The 21836-nt window shown below is 43.2% G+C and overlaps 2 protein-coding genes across 27 annotated transcripts in view; one reads left to right on the top strand and one right to left on the bottom strand.

Moving 5' to 3' along the window:
- The window catches only part of STRBP (spermatid perinuclear RNA binding protein), an 82337-nt gene extending 61859 nt beyond the window's left edge, over positions 1-20478 (bottom strand). For 7 of the 17 annotated variants that reach the window (XR_011135624.1, XR_011135625.1, XM_068914646.1 and 4 more), the window contains exon 1: positions 19693-19809. The gene's annotated coding sequence lies outside the window, so the exon portion shown is untranslated. The other 10 variants (XM_068914637.1, XM_068914635.1, XM_068914636.1 and 7 more) reach the window with 9 other exon arrangements.
- The window catches only part of CRB2 (crumbs cell polarity complex component 2), a 79467-nt gene continuing 73799 nt past the window's right edge, over positions 16169-21836 (top strand). For 5 of the 10 annotated variants that reach the window (XR_011135622.1, XM_009688808.2, XM_009688511.2 and 2 more), the window contains exon 1: positions 20066-20164. The gene's annotated coding sequence lies outside the window, so the exon portion shown is untranslated. Of the gene's footprint in view, positions 19173-20065; positions 20165-20294; positions 20349-20731; positions 20836-21836 lie in introns of those variants that run through there. The other 5 variants (XM_068914613.1, XM_068914612.1, XM_068914609.1 and 2 more) reach the window with 4 other exon arrangements.

Genomic DNA, 21836 nt, shown 5'->3' with positions numbered 1-21836 from the left:
AGAAGAGCATGAAACACTTCTGGCTCTTTGTGTGTTAACAGAAAGCTCCCCTAATCTTTGCCACCCACCGCTGTTGCCTTGAGATCAAGTAAATCAACATCGTATCTCGTTCTCCCTATCAACATTAAGCAACCCATCTCTGACCAGCAAAATATAAGGCTGTGGATCAACACCAGTATCTTGGAGGCAAAAGGCTTCCCGCAAGCCACAGGAACTAGTAGTTTTAGTGAGTTTGCGGAGATAAGATGACATAATAATATGATGACATCCAGGTTAGGGAACAAAACAGCATGATGGCAAGCTGTTGTGACTCCAGTCTAAAAGGAGGCACATACTCATTTTTATGAGGGAAATAAATAGACTTTGTACAATCAATAGCAGCATTCAGAATGCTCTCAGCTTTGCAAAGAGATCAATTTACAGCAATAAAAACAAAAATCTCACTTTTCCGCCAAAGCTCCCCCCATATGCTATAGCTGCTAAAAGTAACACTTGAATTTACTATCAAGGGAAAGGCTGGAGAAAAATAAACCAAGTTTGTTTACTTTGGGCCATTAACTATGTTTCATGTCTAGCCACTTCAGTTTCCCCAGATAACAGGAAAACCTGCTGCTCCTCAAAGCAAACGAGGAGGATTTATTTATTTATTTATTTTCAAAAGGTGCACCTGGAAAGCACATAACACATTAGAGTGGGAGAGTGGACGGATCAGGACACTGAGGGCAGGTTCAAAGCCAGAATAAAAAAGCAGCTACTCTATAAATTCAATCTCCTCCCAAGCTGGGAAATATGGTATTAAATCTTTCATCCCTCAGTGAGAAGTTATGATAAACTTAGATGAGAGTCTTCATCTGTTAAATGACCCACTCAGTCATTGATAAAAATTTGTACTCATGTCACAACACCATCATTAATACAGGATACTACAGAAGAGAACAAGAACCAAAGAGACATGGACACTGAACTCTCCTCTTGACAGCACAAAAAAACCCCAAAACAAAGAAAAAAACTTGTTTGTTAATACCTAAACTATACTTTGTTTAGTGGTAAAAGAATGTCAACTTCTAATGCTGTCAATCTAGCTAATACCACAGTTCCAACGAGATTCAACTCTAAGAAAACAGAAACTTTTGTGTTAATGAGAAACAACACACCTACATACTTTTTTTAAAAAAAAGGATGTTTTGTGCATTGAACTGGCCCTTGCTTCTGCTGTTCTATGAGTTCTTCTGTGCACTCTGCATGGCACCTTCGTTGTGGAAACAAAAATCACTGTATTGGTGATTGGGCCTTCCCAGTCAGTGATATTGGGAGAGTCCTACACTTAAATGCAACAGAGCATTCAGAAGCCCATTAGGACTGTTTTTAAAAGTCAGTTCATCCTTAACTAATTGTGGGAACACAGTAAAGAAAATAACAACAAGGGGAAAGAATATTTTTCCAAAGGCTTTTTGTTTGTTTTTAAGAGAAATAAAAAGGAAATAATTAAACTTAGCTGACACTTCTCATTTAGAGTTTTCTTCTGAAGCATTTGCAACTCATACACTGCAGGATCAGGAGCAGAACGCCAGAACCACCGGAGCTCTTAGAACTCTAAGGTAGGAAAAGCTGGTCCCTGGAATTCAAAGGACAAATGCCATCAGATAGTTCCAGGTTTTACTGAGACAAAAATCTGCAAGTTAAATTTAGAATGATGATTTCTGCAGGCACTGAAGCGTTTGCTTTATATTTTTTTAGAAACTGCAAATTAGAACTTGGCAGGTTGTAAAGTGACCCAGCATGTGCCTTCTGCAATCCAAATCATATTGTGTCCTATTACTCTGCAAAACTGTTAGGAAAAAATCATGTCTTTCAACACATGGTTTCAGACAAGCAACAGAGACATTCCACTTATCTCTGTGCTGAGAACAAAACTTAACTACAGTTTTCTCTTCTTGGAACACCACCATGAAAATTAAAAGCTAGGAGAGGAATCAAAATTATCTCCATAGGACAATCGGCATAGTTTTCTGAATAAGACTATTTACTTAACTACATTAATTCACCAGGCCAGCTCACTTTCAAAGTGGTTGTGGTAAATGTTTTCCATTTACCACGGGCAGAATATATGATATTTCTAGACTCTCTGATCTCGCTCTTAACTACTGCAACCAGATACTTAACAAAGCATGAAAGTGTAACCAAGCTGTTTTATGGAAGCAACTGGCAATCTGTGTAAGTTCACTAGCACTGCCTCTGCAGCCGCTTAAAAGGTTTCTTGCAACACCACGAACAGTAAGTTGAACGAAACCACGCAGAGGTTACAAACCAAAGAAATAAACTCCTCCATCTGCCGGTAAATAGACAGTACTACCCACTGCTCCATTGCTAACCTCTGGGAGATAATAATTTTCAGGCTGGGCTTCACAGCAGGGACTAGAACATACCACTTAGTGACCTCCATATTGATTGCAATATCAAGCGTCAACATGCTTTTGTAGAGAACAAAAAACCAGCCAGCTGAACAGAGCTATACACATTCCAGAATTTTGCAACACTTCAGAAACATTACGTCTCCAATCCCCGAGGCAGATGCAAATTTTACATGGTTTGCATTTAGAAAAGACCCTAACCCCAAAAGACTTAAGTGACTTGCCCAAAGCCACAGAAAAATCAGTGGTAGGACTGGGAATAGATGTTAGCTTTTGTTTAGTGCACACATTAAGCGCGAGAGCATGCTCTCTCTCTTCTAACTTTTCACCGTTAGGCTTTTTTAGTTCCGTTTGGACAGACACTGCACTACTGGCTTCTTCTGCTAGTCACTCTCTCCCTCAAAGGACCACAGACAGCCTTTGCAGGCTAGCTTGGCAAACTGACATAATAAATGCTCGACAACACTTACATGTAGATTCACGAGACTCAAATTAGCTGTCTAATATCTGAATATGGCGTGACTGAACTCAGGAATCTAGTTCAAAATTCCTGTTTTCAGGCCTCACATTTTTGGAGCACTCCACTCTTTTGAGGGGACTCAGGAACATCATGTGTTTCTTTCAGAAGAGACCAATGAAGTCTCCCTTTTGCTAGGCAGCAGGGCACTCCAGGTCTGTTTTCCAGAACAGGAGCCAGAAAAAATAAGAACACTTCAGCACACCAGCAAGGGACCTGAACCATTTTGCAAGATAAGGGGAAGCTATGCAGTTCCACTCTGCGCATCTCGTTCTGGAGACTAAGTTCTAGCATATAGTTCTGGTTTTGAAGAAAAGGAAATTACTTTCAGGCACACTCTAAAATTTGAGTGTAAGCCTGTATTAGGTAACATGAGATAAAAACATCTCAAAAACACAACTCCTGGTCATTCAAGAATCATTGTCCTGCTCTCTCCCAGATTTGAGTTCAAAAGTTCTCCTGCGATAACTGCAAACATTGTAAGCATGAAAGGCAGGAGGAGCCCTTCACCCAATTCCGGCACATTCAGCTCAAATTTTCAGTTTATGTTTTATAAATGCTGCTTGCTGTAATCAAGGACACACATCTAGGGCTTCACTGCACAAGCCTTCCAAGAATAACTTCAGTCAGTCGTAACAACCTACCAGTATGTTATGCCAACTGCTCAGGTCTGTTAGCAACTTGTAGCCTCTAGCAGAATTTGTGTGTTACAGGGTAAACTTCTAAAAGTTGTGTGCTATCATTCACTAGCATTGAAGGTGCTCCAAATTTCTTTTCTAGCACCACTGCTGGGAAAAGAAGGAAAGAAGCAACTGCTGCTTTTGTCAAGACTTGCCAGTTTTTTGTTACCTAGCAAAGCACATGTGAAGTTGACGCACTGACAGGCAATTGCCTATCAACAGATGGAAGCATTCAACCCTTGCAATTTTTCTTCAGAACAGCCCTGCAGAGCAAAGTATTTTCAGTGCCAAATTATATTCAAAGTAGCAATGGGTGACACACTAATACCACCTGGGACTGGGACTTCTGATAAAGTTGTCCCCTATCCCAGGGGATATGGGGAACGAAAAAGGAGATTCTTATGCTCCCGGCACCCCTCTTAAACATGGTCTTCCTTGATGAGACGGCCCTGTCCTCCCTCCTCCCTCATGTGGAGCTCATTTAAAGATCAAAAAGGTCTCATTTTCTGTGAGACACAGAAGGAAAAGGTACTGTATTCAGGCATCATGGGTTACCTAAAAAACAGTTCCAAACACACAGCTAGCCATTAGTTTTGACCACTAACGTGCAGGCTGTTTTCCAGAATGAAATTGCAAGCGTGTTTGCCATCGGTCACAAAGGGAAGCACCTATCTCCTATAAGGCTGTGGCTGATTTCACCAAACATTTAGTAGTTATTTTCCTTAAAAGGATTCATAAAAATGAAAACACTGAAAATTCAGCATGCAAGAGGTAAAGCAAAAGGTAAAGCAAGCTAAACAGTGTAAGAGTTGGATAACTGTCTGCCTTCTAGAGCAGTAAAGTCACATAAATGTACCCAATTTGCTTTACAAACTCAAAACCCTACAGTTACAAAGCTACAAAACCACTAACTACTCAATGGGTGGAGAGGTGTGTGTAAGAAATAGGTTATTCAATAGCAGTTGATTCTAGAATAAATAAATATTTTTCCAAGCATATATCATACATCACAATGGTTCCTTAAAAAAAGTTTTGCCTATCCTATTTATTCAGAAATGTAAAATTGCATAACAGACAAAGATCAGCAAATTACTGTTCACTATAAAGCAACATTAAAATTAATCTTCTGAAAGTGAGTGCTCTTGACAGACTATACTCCACATTTTAGCTGCATGAACTGACATGGATTTTTCTATCAGGAGGGTAGGTGACTTGATCACACTTAGTAAAAAGAGTTCTGCCCCGCAGTACATGCAGATTCTCCTCTAGAGAAAATCCACCTTACATGCCTATAAAGTACTGAAAGGCAGGCATGCACACACAAAAACGCCTAATTTGACGTTCTACAGCATAGCAATCAACAACTCATAAGGTGCTTCACCGACGATCCAGTCTTGCCTCTAACACTGGTGAAAGGCATATATTCAGGTGTCCACTACTAGAGGAGAAGTGAAAAAAAAACAAAGGCTACATAATTTTCATATGACACCATTTCAAAATTTCTCAAAAGATAGTAAGTTCCCTTCATACACTAAGGGCAAGCACAACACAGAGGACTAGCCCACAAGCTCCAGCAACACCATTGTGGTTAGGGTTAAGAACTGCTTGTGATACACAATATAGAAGTTCACTGCCTGATCTGAAAGAAAAGCCAAAGTTTACCTGTTTAGAGCATAAAATAAGATGCCCAAAGTCAGTATAAGCATTATTTCCAATTAGTCTCTCCTCTTCTTCTTTTTTTTTTTTTGGGGGGGGGGGGGAAGTGAGAGGGGGGAGGCAGGAGGGGGAAGGGATAGCCTTCCCAATCATATAATAGCCTCAAGCCATTCAAAACCAGTGCCTTCTATTTCAATCTTTCAGCAACACAAAAGAGAGCCACTTCTGCCTCCTCTTCGATTTGTGAAAATAGAATGATGCTGCAGAGGTTCCTCTAAACAACCTAATCATCTCCAGGACTCCAGCCCCTGCCTTTTCCTCTTTAAATACTGCAACATACCTGATTCCTCTTTTTCTGTGAAAGCACTTCATGCACTAGCACCAGATGCATGAAAGTCCCCATGTAAGCTCAGTAGTAGTGGTACTTGAAAAAGTACCCAACATTGGGTACTGAAGCTCCCAATATTGTTAATGGGACCGGTTTAGCTGCTACCACTACACCATCTGAGAACACAAAGTAGAACTTCAGTATCAAAACTCACTGCTTTGTTGAAGTCAACATGGCAACATGGCGAAAAACCTTGGCCATGCAGAGAACTTTGAAAAGTAAGTTTTGCTTTCTGCTATTTTAAGGGAGAAAGGAGCCCCCCTTTAACATACGATCGCTGACTAGCCGCTGCTTGCCTTATTGTACCACACTCTGCATCTCATCCCAAACCCTTCATCACATTGAGAAAGGGAGCAGAAGGTCCACATTTCAGTGCAAAGATGTAAAAAACTGAAGTGCATTTCTGAGACACAGAATGGGGTACATAATGTTGGGGTTTATCCCACCACCATGATTTTGTTTCTTGCTTATTTTTAGGAACTGGAAGAAATGCAGATACATACAAACAGCTGACTGCAGACAATGTATATGCAGAGAAACTAATTCTTCACATTACCAAAACCATGACACTAATTTAGGCCTCAAAGAATTCTGAGTCCTAAAAGCCTTTGGCCACGGGCATGTTCAAAGGAACAAGTCTTGACGCATTCTCCGAACGCCAGCCCATTGCTTACAGACCACTGCTTCCAACCCAAGAACAGAAAGAGATATTCAGTCCACCCTGAAACAGCCAAGATTCAAAAAACTCATATAATGAGCTACATGCATCAACAAATCAAAGGTCAAAAGGCTAGTGCAGACCCTAGATTGCAGCGGCATATGGCCACTGCCGAACACGCTGCTAAGGGAGCAAGTAGCTGCCCTTGCCACCTGGTTTTTCTAAAGTTGTACACGGCAGAGGAGCAGGTCATGGATGATAGAAGAGTTCACGCTTCTCTCCAAAAAAGACTGTAGCCATCACACCAGGTGTTAGGTGGCTATCTCAAAAAAAAGGACGGAGGCCCTGAAACCTTATCCCCTACAATTCGAAAAAACTCCTGGATGACCAGGAGGGCATATGTCATCACTTCCCCTACCTGTATCTAATTCATACACCTCAAACAGCATCTCTTCCATCTCATCCACGTGAAGTTCCAGCTGGCTAATAGCAGTTTATCATTTCTGAGTTCATTCAGCATGGTTAATTCAATCCTACATCTGACGACACTAGACTTCGTGTGCATCAACATGATGATCGAGCAGTGACCCAAGTCCTTTTCTGTGATCCCTACAACAAGCCCAACTCTACCAAATGTTGCTTTTCAGTCCTGTTTATTATGCTACCCTTTCCTCCTTCTAAAATCATCCTCTCTTAGGCTCCTAAGAAACAAACACAAGAAAAGTAAATGGCACACATGTAACAAAAAGCCATTGCTTCCCTTGAACTCCATTTTCCACACTGGGCTCTCTGGGCAAGAAATTTTGTCTTCTGTACAGCAGAGAACACAGAGCTAAGAGCTACTGGCTGTTTTCCTTTCTCCCACTATAGTAGTCTTTACAGCTACTCTGTTTCACCACTTCAGCGCTGGAGCATCTGCAAGCTGTTCTTGTGCTGCAGTGCTGAAGAGCTACAGCGAGACTGGCAAGAAGAAACCCAAACAGTTTTGCGCTACTGCAGACTGGAAGCACTGCAACGTGGAAGCACAGCACAGGCCACATCAACCAACCCTGCATGAATTTTGCCTGCTCTCCCTCTTCCCTCCAACCTCCCATTTTTACGTACGAGGAAGAGAGCACTACGTTTTTGCAACCTCATGACAAACTTAGAAGAGATTTTTTCTTTCTCAGTAGAAGTAGCTAATTGCATTTTTTTCTGTCGTTCCCACAACAGTCTTCTACCTACACGCTTCTAAAAGCGAACACTACAGAGCCCTTTTACAGTACGAAGGTTGCCAGTTTTCTGATCCGTTCCAAGATTCTGAACCATGAAGAAAACCTGTGACTATTTTTTTGTGCAAGCATGCTCTCCAATTACTATCCAATCTCCCAACACAAACGCTGCATACACAGAAAAAGTCTTTCCAGGAGTTATTCCAAACGTTCTCAACACAAGAGATGGAAGAGATTTCCAAGAAATGGAAACAGCAAAGAGAAGGAGAGACAGGGGAAGTACAGTAAATCCCTATACTCCTCAGTTCTCAGCCGAAATTTCATTTTCTGTGTATTGTGCATGAGACTTGCTACTGTGTAGTGTAACGGGGGTAAAGGGAACTTTCTGAGACAAGTTGCACCTGCTTAAACTGTCAGTAAAATCAGTCGGCTCTTGAGATTCAGTATTGCCTAGTGCAAACAAAAAGCAACTCTTAATGAAGGAGTTTTCTTTTGCCAGAAGAATTGTGAACACCACACACAGATCAAACATTCATGGGGGGAAAAAAAAGAGCTAGCCAAGGGGTTTATATGAACATAAAGATTACAGATTGCAGTATGAAAGAAAACAACAAACGATCCACTAAGTCCCATGCCCAGATGAGCTCTCCTCAAGCAGTTCTTAGGAAGGAGAACCGCAAGGAGACAGCCTAAGCCAACAATTTCTACTGCAGCTGCAGAAGCATTACTACAAAGATGGTCAAACACTGCAGTAACCGCAAAAACATCAGTAGAGGAATACTCAAAATACTGAAGGAACTTTTGATAGTTTCACCGGGGCTTTCTCTGCCTATGCAGCTCATTGATCCAAATCAGCTTAGCTTACAAACTCTTCTGAAACTTCCTCACCCTTAATAGTCTTTCAGTTTGCTTGTTTCTCTTCAAAATGTCATGGAACTCTAGGCAGCCATCACACAAAGGTCTGTGGACATGCTGCTGCAAGGATGACTGACATCATCCTTTACAGAGAGACCAACTGCACCTTTGTATGGTGCTGCTGCAACTTCTCACCGAAAGCGGAATGCTGTTATGACACTGACACTATGCTTATGTTGTATTACTAAAAGCACACTTGGAAGCGTCTCAACAGGAACCAAAACTGAGGCATGCCACTACTCAATTATACAGAAAAAGCAGATCTATTTGAAACATACAGCATAACTCTAATGTGGAATCCGTATTAAGGAGCATAAAATATCACATTTATGCACTTGACACATTTTTCAACTAAGAACTGTAATTTATTGCATACTGTTTAAGGCAGTCCATATCTCATTTCCCTCTTAAGGATCTGCTTTAATAAGTCACAGTAGCTCAGCAGTTGTAGCTTTATCAGTGGTTTATTATAAACTGTCTTTTTAAGGGTTTTCCCCCCCGGCTCTGCAGTCTGACTTTGTTTCATGCTGAAACTTGGCATGAAGCTCAGGCATTCTTGCTATGACCCCATAGCAAGAAGTTAAACAACATAACTTTGCTCATTTGTTTTTGAAAGGGGCAGGAAGCCTCCAGCTTCAGATCCTTCTGGTGAAGGGGGAGCAGCAATATACACAGCTGAACCTCAGAAGCATTCAGAACGGCTGTTCAATCAGAAATCTAGAAGCACAGTCTGAAGCACAGGTAAATCGTAAATGTCAATCACTGTCTGCAATCAAAGTTAATCAAAGAACTACCGAAGATGCACTTTGTAAATTGTTCCTATTTTATTACATGATATCACATCCACAAAAACAGATTTTTGGTCAAGACTTCACTGTTTATGTAATGCTGACTCCCAGCTACCTGCTCTGAACCATACCCCATACATAACTCATGGCAAAATAGGGGAAAATGACTAAACTCCTCCAAAAGATGTAAGGCAGATTGTAGGGAAATAACCAACCTACAAAATATTACAATCTTATTCCCACACTAATATTAGCAGAAAAGAAACAAAGAAGAAAAAAAATATTTTGTTTCTATTTTTGTGCCTTTTCTCATGGTCGACTCAAACAGCACTGTTACTATTTAGACAGTGACAGTTGTTCTTTTTAAAATGTAAAGTACTGTGAAATCAAAAATGCAAAAGTATTCTACTGATACGTTGTTACAGGATTATTGATACGTTGTTACAGGATAAACATGCAAAGAAAAGTTCTAAATCAAATGTATTCCTTAACAGGGTAGTTTCGAAAGGAATAGAGAGTCCTGTTCCAACCACTTGCCTTTCAATACAAAGCAACATATAAAAAAAAAAAGTATTTATTCAGCAATCAAGAACAGTATATCAGGTTTTACATAATTTGCTCAAGCTAAAAATTAAACCAAATTCTTTGATGAAAATATCCCAATTACAGGAGGTTTATTTGCCTTCAAGCTGGGAGTCATGATTCTTTTTTCTTACACAAATATAGACAACTGTGTTCTCTCTTCAGCCTCCTGGCCATCTGTAGAGATGAGGAGGTGTGTACAGATGTGGGCTCAGAGCAAACCAAGCTACTTTTCCGAGCTCGTATTTTTGGCAGCCATCAATTGCACCCTCACCCACCAGATGCAAAGAAGTTAGCAGCATTGTCTCCCCTTGGTATTTGCTTTGCTTCCTGGCTTTTCTTTCTAGAACACTTGTCACCATATTTACCCTATCAACATATAGCAATATATTTTATGTTTTAAACTAATAGCTTTAGTGACACAGGGAAATATTTCAGGTCTTTATAGAGGAACCTAAGACATAAAGAAATAAAATCATGGTAAATTAGTGGCAAAATCTGAAAAATGGCCAAATGCTCCCCATAATCGACATTTTCTATGTAACCACCAGACCTTCACTAGGTCATAATGTTGCTCTGTGATTGGTTTGAAAGAGCTCACGCACTCTGTTTTTTATCATTGTTTCCACTTTTAGACGGAATGTTCACAATTATCTCAGGCTTAAGCATCATACACATAAAATAACATGCTGGGTTGTCATATATCGTCTCAGACATTTCAAGCGTATATATACATACACACATTTTGTATGTGATTTCAAGCGTACAGAGGCAAAGTGACGCACTCACCCTTCTATAGGGTTGTCTAAGTGCCATAGCCGATTTCTCTAAAGAAACAAATTAAGTCTCTATATGATCAAACACTTGGACAGTGTTTATTGCGCATAACGGCGTAATAAAACAAACAAACAGAAAAAAACCCCAAACCCTCATCTATTTGTTAAGTCTAATTATCTAGACGTTAAGTCAAGAGAACACGAAGCATTAAGATACTGAATAGCTGCTTACTCAGTTTTAGCCCTCTGAAAAGAGGACAGTCATTCTAAGAATCGATGGCATAAAAAAAAGTGTTCTTCAAAGCAGGAAGGAAGGGGAGGGAAAAATCAGCTCTTGGGCATTTATGTCTTCCCTTCATGTTCTGTTGAGCTAAACCAACTAACAGAGTAAAGGGAAAGAGATCAGAACTGGATGTGGATGAGGAGTAGAAATCCAAGTTTTCTAAGCATCTGCACCACGCGTTTTTAAAATAGCGCCGGCAGATATCTCAGATTATATTTGAGATCTCATTGTCAGTCTAGCCAAGTCAGAAGTCTCTGTGATGCAACCATGGTGAGTCCAAGCTTCTTCACTTTAGTCAGAGTCCAGCCACTAGCTCCAACAGGTTCTCAGGCAGGAATTTAGTCCCACTTACTCAAGCTAAAAATAAATAAATAAATAAAAATGAAAAAAAATCTCCAGTTCTCACCGCACCTATTGTTCAGGGACAGGATCACAGAAGACAACTTAGGCCACAGAAATTTTTCTTTCCTCATTTCCGCATTTCAGGGTGCGGAGTTACATAACTGACATTCACCTAAAGTATTCCTAATTTACAGTAACAGCAGAGGATCCCCCACCCGGGCATGCTTCTCATGTTTTTATATAAAAAGCCAAAAAAAAAAAAAAGTAACCTCTCCCGCCCCCCCACCCCCAACAACAACAACAAACCACGAAGGCAGGTTTCCACAATTCTCCTCCACAGTAAAGTACAATCCTACCTGAAATTTCTCTTACTCATCTACTCTAGAGTCAGTCTAGCCTGGCTAGACCATGGGTGCAAAACTACCATAGCGCATGATGTTATGGGGCTAAGCACTTCCTAGCTTTTCATGGTTAGCTTGCAACCCTCAATTTTCTCTACAAGCTCCCGATACTCCCCCATATCATCCTACTTCAGAGTTTCCTTGCAACCCTTGCCTCTCAAATCTCTTACCTGGAGCTCCATGTTCCCTACCTATCCCCTCTCATTCCCACAGCCCCCAATTCTGCTGACCATACCAGTAGAGCTGTGTGCATTCTTGTATTCTCCACTACTTCACTCCCTGAAGACAGGCTCTGTAGACCTCCAACTCTACCCTTCTTTTCCAGAGTTTTTGAATTTAAGTAGAGTCAAAAATTATCACATTATATAAGGGAAAATAGTAAAGTATCAAAGAATAGGAATAAATGACTAATTTTTCATTTTGTCTTGTCTTCATACTGTAAAACAGATGTCTTTACCAAGATTCAGCATCAGTTACACACCTATCAGAACATCACTAGCTTCCTCACAGCACAGCTGGAAAAACCAGCTATGCAGGTTGTGCTGACTGCTACCACTCCCTTCTGGCTCAGAACTGCAGAAGCACCATACATTGTGGCACTTCTCACCAGTTCCTTGCCATATCTAGGACCGGATAATTAACAACACATAAATAGCTGTTATTTAAATACAACTCCAAAACCGAATAAATGTTAAAACACATTAGTCAGCACTTTGAGATCTACTGATAACATGTTATTTGTTTCCAAGGTTGACAAAAACATCCCAACTCAATTTCATTCATCTTATCTACGTAAGGTTACAGAGTTGGACCCTTTATCATCATCCTGCATACTATAATAGAAACACGGCACCAGCCTCACCTTTGACAGCTGACTGCTTCCTACTTAAAAAAAAAAAAAAAAAAGAGCTTTAACTTCTTTTTGAAATAGAACAAAACCTTTCCTACTGATTTATACTGTTTTAACTGTATACTTTCATCCAATGTCCAGGTGATGTGTTTGGTACAACCATTCAATGCCATGCTAAGCAGGCAGTGACAGGACCATTTAAATTAATGACTTTTTTTTTCAGGTACATACCAGTCAGCAAATTTAAGAGCTTCATCCACCTCAGCAATGGCAACTAAAGTCATTGGGGTGCAGCATATTGGCCTTTGTTTCCTTGATGACGTGTGTATACTCTCTCTTTTTAAAGAGTAAAGATGAGGGCATTCAAGAGAGATGTCATGTTTATGGAAACGGTTAAATAAGGTACATGGGCAGCAACTTTTTGGCTGCTATAAAACAATGAAAAACAGAGCCACCAAAAGTCCTGCAACAAGTAATAAAATTTTTGATGCCTCCTCCACCAGGGTCAACTCTGGGATTTATCACAACCCACTGTTACTGACATCCCATCTTCACAAATAAATAAATAAATAAAAACGGCATATCAATTTCACAGTATTATTGGCACTGGGATAAACAGTTTTGTGGTCAAGTCTCGCTAGAGGGAATCAGCAGTGTTGTGTGCCCAAGATCCTTATTCCCAAGACACAAGGATGCCATTGCCTTCTCAGCCTCCATCTTCTATGACTGCATTATCAAAATTCATTTCTAGAAATGTGGAGCGCACATTTCCAAACCAGCTCCATAGAGCTTACGTGTCTGGGCTTCACTCTCACCTGTAGTTTGTCTATGCTTTTCCATCAAGGCAGACACTGCCAGCTGAGAACTACCACTAGGGGAAGATACTCTTTGCTGGTACGATCAACTGAATTAATCCAATAGCTCGAGAGAACCATTCCCGCCTGCAACATCACACCTGTGCCTCAGAGTGCTAAAGACACCTCAGGGCCCAGCACTCATATCACTAAGTTAACGCTCATAGTTGCTGTATTACAAGTAAAACAAGAAGTGTATTCAGTGAAAGTCTCCCCCCCCACCAAGAATCAACGGAGACAGAAGCAAAGCCCTCAGAAATCAACTTGCTCATTTCTGCTGTTACTGCAGGACAATTTATAAGAGGCAATGTCAGCTTCTCTCTGTTAAGTTCACTTACTGTTAAGTCAAATGTCAGGTTCAGCTTGAATCATTATTTCACTTCTTGCAGCACTAACTAACTACATGAGGAAGTTTAAAGTCTAAAATCTTAATGCACTATGTTCTCTACGATTAAGTTCTGTGACCTCTCATGATTACAGACTCATCAAACAGTTGAGGTTGGAAGAGACCTCTGGAGATCATCCGGTCCAACCCCCCCTGTTCAAGCAGGGTCAGCTATAGCAGGTTGCCAAGGACCTCGTCCAGTCAGGTGTGGAACATCTCAAAGGATGGAGACTCCACAACCTCTCTGGGCAACCTCTTCCAGTGTTCGACTACCCTCACAGTAAAGAAGTTCTTTCTTCTGTTCAGAATCTCCTGTGCTTCAAATTGTTTCCGTTGCCTCTCATCCTGTCACTGGGCACCACTGAGAAGAGTCTGGCCCCTTCTTCTTTACACCCTCCCATTAGCTATTTATACCCACTGACAAGATCCCCCCTGAGCCTTCCCTTCTCCAGGCTAAGCAGCCCCAGCTCTCTCAGCTTCTCCCCAGATGGAGGTGCTCCAGTTCCTTAACATCTTCGTGGCCCTTGCTGGACTCGCTCCAGAAGGCCCACATCTTTCTTGTACTGGGGAGCCCAGAACTGGACACAGCACTCCAGACGTGGCTCGCCAGTGCTGAGTAGAGGGGGACGATCACCTCCTTTGACCTGCTGGCAAAACTGTGCCTAATGCAGCCCAGTTTGTGAAAAACCGCTGGCCTTTTTCACCACACGGGTGCATTGCAGGCTCAAGTTCAATTTGTTGTCCACTAACAATTACCCACTAGCAAGAGAGGGTTCTTCCCAATCAGATATTCAAAAGTTTAATTTTTCAATAGTTAATTTAACGTAAATGCACAAAAGGAATGTGAAGCAGCAAAATTTAATTTACTGTGATAGCCAGACATGCCCCAATTCCACTTTATTTTTTAAGCATACAATTAAGAGTAATTTTATTTCCCTACGTAGATATTACATGAAAGAGAAATATTGCTGTAAGAAGAGCTGAGTACTATTGGTACACAAACCTTACGACAGATAAATTGGAGCCTAGTAAAACAGCATATAATTTACATTTTGTTATGTCAATCACAAGTAGCATCTTGAGGCTCTTAAATAGTATGCCAAACCACAATATAAAAGAACTGCTTTAAATCATCCCATGCAGCACGCTCACTTAAGTTTACACAATCCAAGAGATCTCCCCAAATGAGTTAGCAACTGGATTTCATAAGATTAATCCTCTTTAGCATCCATTTACAGCTTTAATTTCTCAGCAGGTTACAAAAACATTTTACTACAAAAGAGAAATGAAGTTTTTTCACAGTTATACAAAAATCAATGAAATAAAACAATGAAGGCACAGGTTTTAATAATCCATGGCCTTTATTACTTGAGAAACCAAATCAGCAAACGTGCAGATGGTCCAGTAACACAGCAGCCCCGCTCAGCTGCATGGAAAATCCACATACAAGATTAGTCTCAGAATTCATGGCTTTAGCTACCAGAGAATGAGGGAAAGAGCAGCCCAGTACCATGCTTTACATACCTCTCAGTAATAGCAGAACAAATGACATACTCAGAATTTTTTCTTAGGTTTCTCCTATAATCAGCACCTTGTCTACATTCCTGTACTGCATAGGAAATTAAAAGAAAGGTCAGCATATGCGTTGCAAAGCAAAAGTATGAATACAAGGCAACAGACCAAGATGAAGTGGGGTCCAAGAATTCTCTCAGTTCTCTTTCATTCCATGATGTTTAGAATAAGACAACCAGAGACAAAAGGTAATTTAGCTACAAAACAGAGTCTAAAAATCCAAAGCGCAAGGGGTTTATTATGTTAACTTGCCCATATCATTCGTAAGATTCCCAGGCATGCTTTTTCCCAAGGGGACATCAGCTTGCAGTTTTTCAGTGAAGTTAAAAGGAGGCACTATCTGAGAGTTTATACAGTATATGCACCATTTTATCCATGTTTTCTGTCATTGGTACTCAGTGAAAGACTCGCACATAAGAAAGAAAAACTACAGAAGTACCAAGAAATGCAGAAGTACAGCTGAAAAAAAAATGTCTCTAGTCTTGTAGTTAGTATTAATCATTGCTTTTAACAAAGAAACCAGTAAATATTTCAGGTAGGGCAGCTTAAAATTCTGTTTCCTTAAATATGAAATATGAAGTTTCTATTTGTCAAAAGCACACTGTAAGTACAATAACCATACTAAAATTTAAACTATGATTTCTAGAAGAATTTTTAAATTTTGAATCTTCCTATTATCTTAAACCTGTAACTGCAATTTTCACATTGCTTTTTTCCTTTAATTTCATCACTGCTGCATACACAGCCCTGAATTACAGTGACCTTTACTTGCCAATATTGCTCAGTTTATAGCAAATCCAGCATGCTCTATCAGCCAAGTGCTCCTCCTGTGTAGGTCATTATAACAAAAAAGCCCTCCCTCCCCCACCTCGAGACAAAATAAGTTAGAGAGATCAAAACACCATGCTAAAGTCTTCTGTTGGCACGGCTACACTCATCAACACCAAAAGCTACAAGTTATCCTAATAAAGAGGTAGGTCAAACCTCAGCATTCTTGCCTTCCTTGTGTCTCCCTCAGATGAACAATACATTTCAAATTACGTTTGTCTCAATCGCCCTGGCTACTCCCCCTCATCCATCTCGCTGTACAGAAATACTCAAACTGCCACTTCCTTTCAGTTTCGTATTTACACTTAGACATCCTGGCCACTTTCAGGTATATGTACATCACCACAACCTAGGACAAGACTGTGCAAACCTCTCTGGAATGTTTTAAGAGATACTTCAATGAGCATGCTCACAGTGGCTTTTTACATGCTCATAAGCTTGTTAACCAGCCAGGGTATTTCCCTCTCCCCGCTTTCCAGCCATGGACATGCTCTTCAAAGAGCTCTATTTACACGCCAAGTTTCAAAGTTCAGCTGCTTCCAGCTGAACTTCCATTCCATGGAAAAAGTGCAGCTTTTATGATTCTACAGTAAGGCTTTTTCACAACAAGAAGCAGCTTGGACTAGTTCCCTTCTCTCCCCCCCCAATTTCCAAACAGGATTCACTTTTCAGATGAGAGATAGCTCAGAAAAAAAAAAATTACAGTCCCACCACAAACCTTAGGGGAACATAAACTGAGGAGCTTCAAAACAAAAGAGCTTTGCAACCTTGAGCATCACATTACTGAATGAAAATTCACAGAAACAGGTTCTGCTCAAGAGTCAGAACCAAGGCTCCCTGAAATCTGTACATCCAAAGTTTAAATATTTCTCTGTTGTTTAGGAAAGGTATACATTTTGCCCTCTGTTTTCATCACACTACTCTCCCCAATGGCTTTCTATCTTTTGCTTAGCTAGGTCAAGACTCTGCTTTAAGGATCTGCACACCTATGCCCCTGTCTGTACCACTTCTGTTACATCTTTCTATTTGCATATCCTTTCTTCCCATTTTTTCCTGAACCTTTGTTATGAGGCCAATCGTGTCTGGAATTCCTTCCTCTAACCAAATCCATACAGCTAGATTAGGTCACTTCTTCAGCAACCTTCATACCAGTTATCACCTGTGGCTCCCCTCACCCTCCAAGTATTTCTAGATAGAATTTTTCTCCAGTTCCCCCAATGAATTAAGTCCTAGATTTCTATCTCACATTTAGCCTGTCAACTTCTTGAAGCAAGAACCAGGGCTTCATCAGCATCTTTTTTTATGAAGATATGACAATACTGTCAATAGTTCAATAATAATGATTAGTGTGGATGAATAGCCTATGCAAATATAATCCCTTTAGAAAAACAGGAGTAGGAAAATCAGCAAGGACCAACGATTCTGCCAGAAATGCCAAAACAGCACTAGGATTACACTATCAATGACATTATTATTAGAAATAGAAAACTGAAGATATTAAAACCTTACTATTAGCAATCTTTTCCCATTCCTTCCCCTATCTCTCCTTTCATTCAACACCAACATGAACCAGAGGAAAAGCATTGGAAAGTTTTGGATAGAAACAAATGACACTTGCCAAGAACTTTCAAAGGCAAGTCCAACTTTTTGCAAATGACCAAGAAATCAGCAGAATCTACAGCCAGCCTCTGTCTGCTCACATGGCTTTTCTTTTCTTCTCCACACTCGCAGGAAGTAACTACAACCATCTTTTAAAAATTTTTGATAGTCCATCTAAGACCTAGACTATTTAAATGCTGGGAAAACACTCTTGCTTTTTAGAGGCTAGGAGCAACCATCTTGCACAGATAATAAAGGAACAGAGCAATATAATCAGTATAGAGACATTGACAGAGCTTCCTTCCCTCCCCCTTCCAAAAACCTTTTACATTTCATGTTTTTAAGGCATTTTTGGCCCCCAGTTAAAGGCAGCACTTTTCATCATCTTTCCTTCCTTCTTTCCTCTCAGCAAACATTAGGCCCTCTGCCTCCTCAATTGCTTCCTTTGGGTCTCTCTTAAATGGTTATCACATCTTTAAAACAAACAAACAAATTTTGCAAGCCAAGCAGCTCTTCCTTCTCCTTTCTTTTCAAGGATGTTAAATTATTCTGCATGAATGAAGGAAATGAGTTTGATTTTTCTCTCTTTACCCTGTAAGACCACGTTCTGAAAGCACACTAGAACAAGAGTTGTGTAAGCACAGCCATTTTAATTTAAAGTTGTGCAAACAGTTCTTGGGACTGCAGATTTGAAATAGTTTATTTTCTTAATGCAGTATTGTGTCCGAGTTATTTGGAACGCAGGCTCTTCGGAGCAGGACATTTTCTTCTTACTTTCTGTAAGTCACACGGTACCATTTTCAGGGCCATGTAAATAAATAATAAGACATTTAGCTACATAATGCATATTTCTATTTTTATTCAAAACTCAACTTTTGCTCTACTCAGTTTCCTTCTACTGCCTCCTCAACTACTGCTTTGAGGATCTAGCTTCCACAGATATTAGTGGATTAATGATTAACAAAATCCAGTACAAAGCAAACACAGAAACGGGGGGAAAAAAAAAAACATAAATCAAAATCCTGAAAATATTTTCTTCAAAACTAGGAAGGCTGTAAAGCTATCGGAGGGGTGGGCCTCCTCGGTACCGCACAGAACGCTGTCAAGTTACTGAGAACGGTGAACATCGCTATTTCAAAAAGCAGGTCAGAAGAGCGGACGCTGTGGTGCACTGCAATGACTGAGCTCACAGCAAACTTTTGATTATGAGCCATTGCTGTTGTTCAGTCAGTCTGCCTCCAAGGCACCCGCTCCACGCAAACGCCTGCCTGTCCCACAGCACCTCTCTGGCATAGAGAGGATCCCTTTTGCTGTCAGGGACGGGACCTCTCGCTCCTCCCGCCACGGGACCCTTCCGGCCAGGTGACCGCTCGCCGCAAACCGGGGGGACTTTGCCCCGCCGCCGGACCGAGACGCTGTAACCGGCCTGCCCCGACCAGCTGCCGCGCACGCAGCCACCTGCGCGCCCGCTGACAGGTACGCGCGCCGCGCAGCCGGCTCCTGCGCAAGGGCGGCCGCCTGCGCGCCCCGCGCCGGACCCCGCCGAGGGGTGGTGGTGGGGGGGGCGGTGTGGGGGAAGAGACCGCTTCCCGCAACGGCCCCCGGCCCCTCATCTCCACCCCCCCCTCCCGCCCCTCAGCGCGGGCTCTCGGCCCTCAGCGAGCGGGCAGCCCTCGCCGCCGCCGCCGCCCCAACGGCTCCAACGGCCGCCCCCAACGGCCGCCGCGCGCGCCCCCCTCAGCGCGCGCGGTAGCGCCCCCCCCCGCCTCACGCGCCGCCTCCCCTCCCCTCCCCCGCGCCGCGCCGCCCCCCGCGCCGTGTCCTGCCCTTGCCTCCTGCCCGCAGTGCCCGGTGCAGTGGGAGGAGCGGTGCCCGCCGCCCGCCCGCCTTCCCTCCCCCCCCCTCTCTCCCTCCCTCCCTCCCGCCGTCGCCAAGGGGCGCGCGGAGAGGGCTGTCTGCCGCTCGGACCCCTCCCCGCCGCCCCGCCCGCCTTTACCCCGCTCGCCGCCGGCCCCGGCGCAGCCCCCGGCCCCGTCCCGGCTCCGTGCCCCCGGCCAGCTCCTCCGGCTCCGCAGCGGCGAGCGGGGCTCCGGCACGTGACAGCGCCCAGCGCCCCCATAGGCTGGGGCTGCCGGGCAACGTGAGCCCGCCCCCTCCCTGCACCTGAGAGGGAGCCTTACGCCAACTGCGTAGGGAGATGCCGGGCCGCAGCGCCAATTCCGGAGTGGCGCGGAAGGGGCCGTTTCCTCCCTCCTCGCGGCAGGCCAACGCAGCCTTACGGAATTGACGTAAGGCTTCTCGGCTCTGCCTGTCAGATTTCCTACCTGGGGTCGCTACGCCTCGCGTAAACTGCGCAGTCCCACCCGCGGGAGAGGGCTTCCTGCGGCTTAGAGAGCGCCTATCTCTGCGTGGGTTAAGAGTCCAAGCCCGCACCTATGAACGTCACTTACGTAAAATCCCTCAAAGAGGTTAGTCTTCTTTTTACGAATTCTCCGTAACGCCGTCAAGGCGGGCGCTGCACCTGAGAGGGCTCCCTGTGCGCAAGTGGCGTAGCCGCCAGCGTAGGTGCTAGCGTGCCGGGCGCAGCGTACGCAAGCGGCGCGGCAGGGTCCTCCGCATCGCCGGCGGGCCTGGCGGCGCGGCGAGAGGCAGGTGTGTGGCGGCAGGGGAGGAGGAGGAAGAGGAGGAAGGGCGGGGAGGGAGACAGACTCGCCGCCGCCCCCTCTCCCTTCAGCGGGGACAGGAGCCGCCGCCCCCGGGGTCGCGACGCCGCTGAGGGGCTGGGCCGTCAGTGTCAGCGCTCACCAGAGGCGCGCGCGTCGCCGCCGGGCTGAGGGGGCCGGGGCAGCGCGGCGCCCGGGCCGGCCCTGCGCCGAGGCCGCCTGGCAGCCCGGGGGCGGCCGCCGGGCTGAGGTGCGAGGCAGGGCTTCGGGGCCGCGCACGCCCCGCCTGGCTTTCACACCCCGCCTGAAGAGGGAAAACCGTACGATTAGTGAGCGGTTACCTAGAAGCAGCGTTTCCGGGCGGAGAGTTGGCTTCTTCCACATGGATTCCTCAGTGGCTGTTTGAAACGAGGGGAAATCCAGGCTTATCTGCCGGGTCGTTAGGCAGTTTGGGCTTCGCAAGCCGGACGGGGTTGGTGAGCTCTGTTTTTCTCACAGAAAATCGAGACAAAGCCTCGTGTTCTTGGGTTCAAGTTAGCTTTCAGCTGTCCTGCAGTAATTCTCCCTAATCCCAGGCATCTGACTGTTCTGGAGCTCCATCTGCCATGGGCACTACTATGAGGTTGAAGAGAGAGCTCAGAGTAATGATGTTTTTAAAAGTCTTCAGAGGAGCGCTAGCATGCCAGAACCTTTAAGTGTAAGGGAGGAGGGCTGAGTCTGCTTTGTCTTGTTTTAATTTGTGTATCTGTTCCACAGAACCTTTATGATTTTGCCTCAACATCCAGTTGCCGGTGTCTCCAAATCTGAGTGATTCAGTTGAGGATATCTGACCCGTAATTTGTGCAAAAATAAGATTTCCCCTCCCCCCCCTTAAAATTTGGCACTTTACGATCCATGTAAGTGATGAAGATTTCCAGAGCTGGTTGCATGAGTGCTTCGAAATTTCTGTCAGATTTTTCTTGTTTCAGAGCCTTTTCAAACTCAGCTTTCAACTTATAACTCCATGGCAGTCTCTTATATAATATCACTTTTCACACTTTCAAAACTAATCTTATATAAGCTATAAAGAGGAGAGACAGTTGACTGGGGAGCTCTGTGCCAAAGTAATCAGTGCCCATTATGTTGTGCAAAAGGGGCTGTGAGGGAACTTTGGCAAAAAGCAACAGGATCAGGAGATCCACAGTGCTGAAGTAAAGCAGTAACTTTCATTCAGAAGAGCAATTAGCAGCATTTAGAATGGAACCAGAAAACACATGTGCATGACTAACTTTGTGTAATGAGAGGTCCAGCTTGTTCAAATTGAAAGGCTTGCAGTTTGTATGCTTCTTCACAAAGCTGTGGCCAGAAGGTCGCCATAGTTCTGAACTGTCACGTACAGCTCTACTTTTATAACAAACTTATGCTCGTGATGTTTAAGGAAAGATGTCAAAAATGGATTAAAAGAAGAAACAAATCTAAGGAATCTCAATTATTGCTG

Source organism: Struthio camelus, chromosome 20 (assembly GCF_040807025.1).
Source record: "Struthio camelus isolate bStrCam1 chromosome 20, bStrCam1.hap1, whole genome shotgun sequence".
Lineage (NCBI taxonomy): Eukaryota > Metazoa > Chordata > Aves > Struthioniformes > Struthionidae > Struthio > Struthio camelus.
This window is presented reverse-complemented; position numbering and strand designations above follow the sequence as displayed.